The sequence below is a fragment of the Salmo salar genome, chromosome 05, assembly GCF_965601325.2.
Source record: "Salmo salar chromosome 05, fSalSal1, whole genome shotgun sequence".
Taxonomy (NCBI): domain Eukaryota; kingdom Metazoa; phylum Chordata; class Actinopteri; order Salmoniformes; family Salmonidae; genus Salmo; species Salmo salar.
This window is the reverse complement of record NC_138295.1, coordinates 25,726,772-25,737,167: the sequence shown is the minus strand read 5'-3', so window position 1 is coordinate 25,737,167 and position 10,396 is coordinate 25,726,772.

Sequence of the window (10,396 nt, the reverse complement as noted above, 5' to 3'; positions counted from 1 at the left end):
TGCTAGGTAGTCAGTGTCTGTGTGTGCATGAGTGTGTTTGTTTTAGAGTTAATGAATACAATACAGTGACAGTGCACTCACTGATTATTATGTCCTGTTAGGAAACCGATTAGCAACCCCATCTAAAATCCCACTCTGGCTCAATCTATGGAAGCGAGGATAAGCTTAAGCCTGTAACTTCTCAGAGTGTGAATTGAATGTGAAAAGTCAGGTAAGGGAATGGGGTGTTGTATGTATATGGCCAAGCAGAACAGCTAGAATACCCACCAGGGCCCAGGACTAGCTACATGTAGCCTGAGACACTGTAGTCGACAATACAAGCAGTTCAGCAGGTCACACCAAATAAGACAAAAAGCCAAACTAAAAGGATTCGAAGAAACACCAGGAACACTCTGCCGGGCAGGAGAAACACCAGGAACACTCTGCCGGGCAGGAGAAACACCAGGAACACTCTGCCGGGCAGGAGAAACACCAGGAACACTCTGCCGGGCAGGAGAAACACCAGGAACACTCTGCCGGGCAGGAGAAACACCAGGAACACTCTGCCGGGCAGGAGAAACACCAGGAACACTCTGCCGGGCAGGAGAAACACCAGGAACACTCTGCCGGGCAGGAGAAACACCAGGAACACTCTGCCGGGCAGGAGAAACACCAGGAACACTCTGCCGGGCAGGAGAAACACCAGGAACACTCTGCCGGGCAGGAGAAACACCAGGAACACTCTGCCGGGCAGGAGAAACACCAGGAACACTCTGCCGGGCAGGAGAAACACCAGGAACACTCTGCCGGGCAGGAGAAACACCAGGAACACTCTGCCGGGCAGGAGAAACACCAGGAACAGGAACCTCAACTTCTAAATACTCTCCTGCAACCCGCCTCACCCAATGTGGAGTGGATCTGGGTTTTTTCTAAAGTATTTCTATTTACTTCGGATCTGGAATCCCGCAACTAAAGCTAGCCAGCTAATTACCTACCAGCTATCAGTCAGCAAACCATTGCTAGCGGTCATCAGCTAACCTTTAGCTCGGAAAGCTCTCGCCAGTTCGAACAACGTGATTCAAACCAGAGCATAACGGACCTATCATTATTTATTTTTTCCCCCCCCCCCATATCCCTGGATTCCTACCTCAAACTCTTAACATTTTCATCTGGATCTTCGCAACTAGCTAACCGCAATCCCGGGTGACTACTCCTGGCTAGTGTTTCCATCCTGGAGCAAGCACCAATTAGCCAGAAGCTAGCCATGTCACGATCACTGTCTTCAAACTCCCTGTCATAAATGAGCCAAGGCACAGCGTGCATGTAATTCCACATCTTTAATGGAAGTGAAACCTTTCACAAAAACCAGGTAAACAGAAATCAAAAGTGCCGCAACTGTGGCGCACACAAACACTCACAGAAAATAATAATTACCCACAAACACAGGTGGGAAAACGGCTGCCTAAGTATGATCCCCAATCAGAGACAACGATAAACAGCTGCCTCTGATTGGGAACCATACTAGCCCAACAAAGAAATAGAAACATAGATATGCCCACCCAAGTCACACCCTGATCAACCAAATAGAGAATAGAAAAAGGCTCTCTAAGGTCAGGGTGTGACAGACCAGGGCTACTGTGCTACCACCGAAGCCCAGTCCTGGGCTACAATATCTGGACCCCTTCTACTGCCGGTACGGGGCACGGAACCCCGCCGATCCTCTACGACTGGAATACTGATAATCTGCCCGAGGATTCCAACAGGCCCCTCAGGCACGACGTCCGCTGAAGGCCCATCCTGCTAATCGCAGCCTACTAGCTACTTAGAGCTACTTGGAACCCTACTAATTCCACGACTGGTCTATTGACATCACCGCACGAAGAGGCAAAAACAGACTTACCCCGATCGCGACGTCCCCCAAAGGCTAACTTGCTAGCCCTGGTCTGTTAACTGCAAGCTTGCTTGCCCCGGTCTGCTAACTGCTAGCTTTCCTGCCCCGGCCTGCTAACTGCTAGCCCCAGTCTGCCAACTGCTTGCTTGCTAACCCGATCTGCCAACTGCTAGCTTGCCAGCCCCGGTCTGCTAACTGCTAGCTTGTTTAACCCCGGCCTGCTAACTGTCTAATCGCCATGTCCCCAGTCAGCCCAACCACTCCCTGGACCCATATGTTCACTTGGCTACGCATGCCTCTAATATCAATATGCCTCGTCCATTACTGTCCTGGTTAGTGATTACCGTCTTACATCACTGTAGAGCCTCTAGCCCTGCTCAATATGCCTTAACCAACCATGTTGTTCCACCTCCTACATATGTGATGACATCACCTGGTTTAAACATCTCTAGAGACTATATCTCTCTCTCATCATTACTCAATGCCTAGGTTCACCTCCAATGTACTCATATCCTACCTTACCTTTGTCTGTACACTATGCCTTGAATCTATGCTATCGTGCCCAGAAACCTGCTCCTTTTACTCTCTGTTCCGAACGTGCTAGATGGCCAGTTCGTATAGCCTTTAGCCGTACCCTTATCCTACTTCTCCTCTGGTGATGTGGAGGTTAATCCAGGTCCTGTAGTGCCTAGCTCCACTCCCACTCCGCAGGTGCTCTCCTTTGTTGACTTCTGTAACCATAAAAGCCTTGGTTTCATAAATGTTAACATTAGAAGCCTACTCCCTAAGTGCGTTTTACTCACTGCTTTAGCACACTCTGCCAACCCGGATGTCTTAGCCGTGTCTGAATCCTGGCTTAGGAAAACCACCAAAAACTCTGAAATCTCCATCGCTAACTATAACATTTTCCGCCAAGATAGAACTGCCAAATGGGACGGTGTTACAATCTACTGCAAAGAGCCTGCAGAGGTCTGTATTACTATCCAAGTCTCTACCCAAACAGTCGAGCTTCTACTTCTAAAAATTCACCTTTCCAGAAACAAGTCTCTCACTGTTGCCGCTTGCTATAGATCTCCCTCTGCCCCAGCTGTGCCCTCGATACCATATGTGAATTGATTGCCCCCCCCCCCATCTATCTTCTGAGCTCGTGCTACTAGGTGACCTAAACTGGGACATGCTTAACACCCCGGCCATCCTACAATCTAAGCTTGATGCCCTCAATCTCACAAATTAATCAATGAACCTACCAGGTACAACCCCAAATCCGTAAACACGAGCACCCTCAAAGATGTCATCCTAACTCACCCTCCAAATATACCTCTGCTGTTCTCAATCAAGATCTCAGCGATCACTGCCTCATTGCCTGCATCCGTAATGGGTCTGCGACCAAACCTCATCACTGTCAAACGCTCCCTAAAACACTTCTGCGAGCAGGCCTTTCTAATCGACCTGGACGGGGTATCCTGGAATGACATTGACCTCATCCCGTCAGTAGATGCCTGGCTATTCTTTAAAGGTGCCTTCCTCACCATCTTAAATAAGCATGCCCCACTCAAAAAAATGTAGAACTAGGAATAGATATAGTCCTTGGTTCACTCCAGACCTGTCTGCCCTTGACCAGCACAAAACATCCTGTGGCGTTCTACATTAGCATTGAATAACCCCGTGATATGCAACTTTTCAGGGACGTTAGGAACAAATATACACAGGCAGTTAGAAAAGCAAAGGCTAGTTTTTTCAAACAGAAATTTGCATCCTGTAGTACTAACTCCAAAAAGTTCTGGGACACTGTAAAGTCCATGGAGAATAAGAGCACCTCCTCCCAGCTGCCCACTGCTCTGAGGCTAGGAAACACTGTTACCACCGATAAATCCACTATAGAGAATTTAAATTAGCATTTCTCTACGGCTGGCCATGCTTTCCACCTGGCTACCCCTACCCCGGTCAACTGCCCGGCACCCTCCACAGCAACCCGCCAAAGCCCCCACCATTTCTCCTTCACCCAAATCCAGATAGCTGATGTTCTGAAAGAGCTGCAAAATCTGGACCCATACAAATCAGCCGGGCTAGACAATCTGGACCCTCCCTTTCTAAAATTATCTTCCGAAATTGTTGCAACCCCTATTACTAGCCTGTTCAACCCCTCTTTCGTATCGTCTGAGATTCCCTGAGATTCCCCTCTTCAAAAGGTCAAAAGGGGGTGACACTCTAGACCCAAACTGCTACAGACCTATATCTATCCTACCCTGTCTTTCTAAGGTCTTCAACAGCCAAGTTAACAAACAGATTACCGAACATTTAGAATCCCACCGTACCTTCACTATGCAATCTGGTTTAAGAGCTGGTCATGCGTGCACCTCAGCCACGCTCAAGGTCCTAAACAACATCATAACCGCCATCGATAAGAAACAATACTGTGCAGCCATATTCATCGACCTGGTTGAGGCTTTTGACTCAGTCAATCACCACATTCTTATTGGCAGACTCGACAGCCTTGGTTTCTCAAATGATTGCCTCGCCTGGTTTACCAACTACTCTCTGATAGAGTTCAGTGTGTCAAATCAGAGGGCCTGTTGTCCGGACCTCTGGCAGTCTTTATGGGTGTGCCACAGGGTTCAATTCTCGGGCCGACTCTCTTCTCTGTATACATCAATGATGTTGCTCTTGCTGCTGGTGATTCTCTGATCCACCTCTACGCAGATGACACTAATCTGTCTACTTCTGGCCCCTCTTTGGACACTGTTAACTAACCTCCAGACGAGCTTCAATGCCATACAATTCTCCTTCCGTGGCCTCCAACTGCTCTTAAAAACGCAAGTAAAACAAAACGCATGCTATTCAATCGATCACTGCCCGCACGTCCAGCATCACTACTCTGGACGGCTCTGACTTAGAATACATGGACAACTACAAATACCTGGGTGTCTGGTTAGACTGTAAACTCTCCTTCCAGACTCACATGAAGCATCTCCAATCCAAAATTCAATCTAGAATCGGCTTCCTATATCGCAACAAAGCATCCTTCACTCATGCTGCCAAACATACCCTCGTAAAACTGACCATCCTACCGATCCTTGACTTCGGTGATGTCATCTATAAAATAGCCTCCAACACTCTACTCAACAAACTGGATGCTGTCTATCACAGTGCCATCCGTTTTGTCACCAAAGCCCCATACACTACCCACCATTGCGACCTGTACGCTCGTTGGTTGGCCCTCACTTCATACTCGTCGCCAAACCCACTGGCTACAGGTTATCTACAAGTGTCTGCTAGGTAAAGCCCCGCCTTATCTCAGCTCACCATAGCAGTACCCACTCGAAGAACACGCTCCTGCAGGTATCTCTCTCTGGTCACCCCCAAAAGCCAATTCCTCCTTTGGTCGTCTTTCCTTCCAGTTCTCTGCTGCCAATGACTGGAACGAGCTGTAAAAATCTCTGAAGCTGGAGACTCATATCTCCCTCACTAGCTTTAAGCACCAGCTGTCAGAGCAGCTCACAGATCACTGCACCTGTACATAGCCCATCTGTAAACAGCCCATCTATCTACCTACCTCATCCCCATACTGTATTTATTTAATTTATTAATCTTGCTCCTTTGCACCCCATTATCTATACTTGCACATTCATCTTCTGCACATCTACCATTCCAGTGTTTAATTGCTATATTGTAATTATGTCACCACCATGGCCTATTTATTGCCTTAACTTACCTCATTTGCACTCACTGTATATAGACTTTGTTTTCTTTTGTTCTAGTGTATTATTGACTGTGTTTTGTTTATTCCATGTGTAACTCTGTGATTGTATGTGTTGAATTGCTATGCTTTGTCTTGGCCAGGTCGCAGTTGCAAATGAGAACTTGTTCTCAACTAGCCTACCTGGTTAAATAAAGGTGAAATAAATAAAAACACTATGCTGGGTAGGAAACACAAGGAGCAGTGCCTTCAGAAAGTATTCACACCCCTTAACTTATTCCACTTTGTGTTACAGCCAGAATTAAAAATGCATTAAATATATTTATTTCCTTATCCATCTACACCTAATTCCCCAGAATGACAAAGTGAAAATGTTTAGACATTTTTGGTAATGTATTGAAAATGAATTACAGAAATATGTCACAGACCTGGCCATTTAGGCTGCTGCTCTTTGTGGATAGGATGTGTATTTTTGACACAAGCATCGTTGTATGTAGACCAAAACGCTCATCTTCCTTTTATTGAAGAAGGGGGAAAAAAACCACTTACACAAATCAACCGCTGAAACCAGTCCCGTAAGGTGCTCAGACTATACAGGGAAACAACCACCCAGAAACACAAGAGAAAATAAACCCACTTAAATATGGCCTCCAATTAGAAGCAACAACAACCAGCTGACTCTAATTGGAGGTCGTTCCCAAAACTAACATAGATATAGAAAAACTAGAAAACCCACATAGAAATAGAAAACATAGAACATAAACCAAAACCCCGAAACACACTAAACAAACACCCCCTGCCACGCCCTGACCACACTACAATAACAAACAACCCCTTTTACTGGTCAGGAAGTGACAATAGTGTCTTACAACTAAAATATCTCTATACCTACCACTGTAGGCTATATTGAATGAGGTGTAATCTATGATTGATGACAAAGCCCATCACCTGTCACATGACACCTGCTCCAATGGTATCAAATCAATTAGACTTTATTCCCTTCTCTATTTTATCAGAATGGCTTGATAAATGGCTGTGAGCATTTAATCATTATAATCTTACCTTAATTACATCCATCTTTAGCAGCCAGTGAAGGAGTTTGCTGACTGTAGACAGTGAGGTCTCTGATCTTCTACATTTACATGTATATTTTAGTAATTTAGCAGACGCTCTTATCCAGAGTGACTTACTGGAGCAATTAGGATAATGAGTCATCCAGAATTAAGACACCGGAATGCTAATGAAGAGTAGTGCTTCTCCTAAAAAAATACAAATAAAAGAAAAACAAAATGAAAAAAGAAACAAACAAAAAGAAAAGAAAAAAAAGTGCTTCTCCTAGCACCAGAAAATGGCCTTCCATGTCCAGGATATCTCTAGGATGTAGGTTCAATTCTCTCATGTTTTTATTTTACTCCTGATGACATTTATTAAAGATTTAAATATGTTCTGTTATTTTCCCCCGTTTCAATTCATGATTGTTTACTGTATGTGTTCAAGGGTCTTGTAACCCAACTCCACATTACATGTCTTTCCTTACTTTTCATCTATGGCACCTGCAGTGTGTTTAGTGTCAGTATGTTAGTACTCATCTGATGGGGTGTTCAGTATCTTCTATTTGAGAAGTTTCAGCTCCTGGATCTCTGGTTTAAAAACATTTGTGTGAGCCTTCAGTCAGCTTTCCCAAAGTATTATTCAATGTTTTTACCTGGGCTCATAAAATGCATTTTCAATTTGGGTCCCCACTCTGATGCTAAGATGACAGATGCTTCAATATCCTGAGAGGGTTGCAAACAAGGCTGAATGTAGCTCGAGGTCACAAAACAGCATCACATTCACAACAGATATAGATAACCATCATTATAGGACTGTGTGTGTGTGTGTGTGTGTGTGTGTGTGTGTGTGTGTGTGTGTGTGTGTGTGTGTGTGTGTGTGTGTGTGTGTGTGTGTGAGTGCGTGTGCGTGTGCGCGTGTGTGTGTGTGTGTGTTTCTCTCTCTGCGTCACATCATTTATGCCGCGTCCTGACACAATAATACCTGAATAGCAAGCAGCATCCTTTATGTCTGAGTTGTGGAGGGAAACATGTCATTGAGATCAAGGCGTCTTGTCAAGCCTCTTAGCATGTCTCGAATGTTTCCATAAAGCACCAGCCAAGTGTGTGTTAAACAGTATATCTGACATTGTTTCTGACATTTGAGTTCTGTACTTTGGATGATGAGCCTCCTCTTTCCTTGAGTTATCGTAGTCGCCCGAGTGTAGAAAGCGCTCAAGAAATTGAGAAAGATTTGTTGAATGTTTATGGTTATGATATCTAGCTTTTTGAAAGTATTATTCACACATCTAGGGTGGAAGTGGGTGACTTACTGTACTTAGTCAGGTGTACAGGGTGTCCACAATGACTCCTCATGGGAGTAGAGGGTGTCCACCATGGCTCCTCTTGAGAGTACAGGGTGTCCACCATGACTCCTCTGGGAGTAGAGGGTGTCCACCATGGCTCCTCTTGAGAGTACAGGGTGTCCACCATGGCTCCTCTTGAGAGTACAGGGTGTCCACCATGACTCCTCTTGGGAGTAGAGGGTGTCCACCATGACTCCTCTGGGAGTAGAGGGTGTCCACCATGACTCCTCTGGGAGTAGAGGGTGTCCACCATGACTCCTCTGGGAGTAGAGGGTGTCCATGGCTCTCCACCTCACCCTCTTCCATGAGAAGGCTTTTGCCTCTAGCCAGGAAATCCCCAAAGTTTTTAATTTTTAATTTCACCTTTATTTAACCAGGGTGGCAAGTTGAGAACAAGTTCTTATTTGCAACTGCGACCTGGCCAAGACAAAACAAAGCAGTGAGACATAAACAACAACACAGAGTTACACATGGAATAAACAAACGTACAGTCAATAACACAATAGAAAAAGTCTATATAGAGTGTATACAAATGAGGTAAGATTAGGGAGGTAAGGCAATAAATAGGCCGTAGTGGCAAAGTAATTACAATTTAGCAATTAAACACTGGAGTGATAGATGTGCAGAAGATGAATGTGCAAGTAGAGATACTGGGGTGCAAAGGAGCAAAAAAAGTATAATAACAATATGGGGATGAGGTAGTTGGATGGGCTATTTACAGGTGGGCTATGTACAGGTGCAATGATATGTAAGCTGCTCTGACAGCTGATGCTTAAAGTTAGTGAGGGAGATATGAGTCTCCAGCTTCAGTGATTTTTGCAATTCGTTCCAGTCATTGGCAGCAGAGAACTGGAAGGAAAGAAAAAAAGAAATATACCTGCTGGAGCTCATGCTATGGGTGGGTGCTGATATGGTGACCAGTGAGCTGAGATAAGGTGGGGTTTTACCTAGCAAAGACTTATAGATGACCTGGAGCCAGTGGGTTTGGCGACGAATATGAAGCGAGGGCCAGCCAACGAGAGCATACAGGTCGCAGTGGTGGGTAGTATATGGGGCTTTGGTGACATAACAGATGGCACTGTGATAGACTGCATCCAATTTGCTGAGTAGTGTGTTGGAGGCTATTTTGTAAATGACATCGTCGAAGTCAAGGATCGGTAGGATAGTACGTTTTACCAGGGTATGTTTGGCAGCATGAGTGAAGGAGGCTTTGTTGCGAAATAGGAAGCCGATTCTAGATTGAATTTTGGATTGGAGATGCTTAATGTGAGTCTGGAAGGAGAGTTTACAGTCTACTCTGCCCATGGCACGAACGCCGCCCACTCCCCCGGCCGGCCCTGGCAATAGGACCGCAGAAACCTGCCCACATCCTGGTTTACTCTCTCCACCTGCCCATTACTCTCGGGGTGGAAACCCGAGGTGAGGCTGATAGAGACCCCCAGACGTTCCATGAACGCCCTCCAGACTCTCGAAGTGAACTGGGGACCTCGATCAGACACTATATCCTCAGGCAACCCGTAGTGCCGGAAGACATGTGTAAACAGGGCCTCTGCAGTTTGTAGGGCCGTAGGGAGACCGGGCAGAGGGAGGAGACAACAGGACTTAGAGAAATGATCCACAAAGACCAGGATCATGGTGTTTCCCTGTGAGGGAGGAAGATCCGTTAGAAATTCCACCGACAGGTGTGACCAAGGCCGTTGTGGAACAGGTAAGGGATGTAGCTTACCTCTGGGCAGGTGTCTAGGAGCCTTACACTGGGCGCACACCGAGCAGGAGGAAACATAAACCCTCACGTCCCGAGCCAAGGTGGGCCACCAGTACTTCCCAGTCAGACAGCGCACCGTCCGACCGTTCCCCGGATGACCAGAGGAGGGTGATGTGTGGGCCCAATAGATCAACTGGTCACGGACAGCAGACGGAACGTACTGACGCCCGACGGGACACTGGAGTGGAGCGGGCTCTGTACGCAACGCCTGCTCAATGTCCGCATCCAGCTCCCACACGACCGGCGCTACCTGGCAGGAGGCTGGGAGAATGGGAGTCTGATCCATGGGCCGCTCCTCTGTGTCATACAGCCGGGACAGTGCGTTTGCCTTCACATTCTGGGAACCTGGTCTGTAGGACAGGGTAAACACAAAACGGGTAAAGAACATGGCCCACCTTGCCTGACAAGGATTCAGTCTCCTAGCTGCCCGGATGTACTCCAGGTTGCAGTGGTCAGTCCAGATGAGGAAAGGGTGTTTAGCACCCTCAAGCCAATGTCTCCACGCCTTCAAAGCCTTAACCACAGCCAATAGCTCCCGGTCCCCCACATCATAGTTCCGCTCCGCCGGGCTGAGCGTCTCCGAGAAGAAAGCACAGGGGCAAAGCTTCGGCAGTGTGCCCAAGCGCTGAGAGAGCACGGCTCCTATCCCAGCCTCGAACGCGTCCACCT